Source organism: Cervus canadensis, chromosome 4 (assembly GCF_019320065.1).
Source record: "Cervus canadensis isolate Bull #8, Minnesota chromosome 4, ASM1932006v1, whole genome shotgun sequence".
In the NCBI taxonomy this organism is placed as follows: Eukaryota; Metazoa; Chordata; class Mammalia; order Artiodactyla; family Cervidae; genus Cervus; species Cervus canadensis.
In genome coordinates, this window is record NC_057389.1 from 99,669,681 (window position 1) to 99,670,517 (window position 837).

Below are 837 nucleotides of genomic sequence, written 5' to 3' on the forward strand. Positions count from 1 at the left end.
GTAATAACAATGGACGTATAATAATCAACATGCTGATCAACTACATGAATATTTCTTCAAGTTGATTAATAGTTTAAAGAAACAAAAAGAAATCTCTTTCACATCTGTCAGTCTGTGAAACAACTTAAAGATCTCTCACAATGTTTGGGGTTGGAGTTTTTAAAAAGGTAGTAAACAAGGATTCTCTAATTTTTCTGCAGAAAGGTGAAATGTTACACGTGGGGGAAATAACCTGAAGAAAACTGTTAACATTAAAATACAGATATTTTAACTGTGATTTCTCAATCTTGGCACTATTGGCATTCTGGGCCGGTTGATTATTCTTTGTGGTGGGGTCTATTCTGTGCATTGTAGGATGTTTGTTCATCCTTGGCCCCTACTGGCCCCTCCACAGCTGACCGTCCAAGATGTCTCTGGACAGTGCTCAAAGTCCCTTTGAGGGAATGATATTGCCTTTGGTGGGGAATCAGAGTTTTAACACAGCAATCTTAAAATATTTTTGTATGATTGTCATAATGACAATATCCATGGGATTGGATATGACTTAGCGACTGAACAACAGCAACAATTGAGAAAAAGTATGTAAAGCTTTGTTAAGGAAATTAAATAGATAGTCTTGTTTAGGCTTCAGAGACAAAGCAGAGCAGGTCTCTGACCTTGCTTATAACCTGCCTGGACACTGACCTGACTGGGAGTGACTGTTTGCTGTGAGTGCAAGACTTGCAACAGCATAGATAAAATGGGGGGAAAATCTTGAGATTTTGGAGCCCCTGGAGGAGACCTGGTCAACCAAGCCCCAGGCTTGACTACACTCCAAGTTTTACACAACAAGTCAAA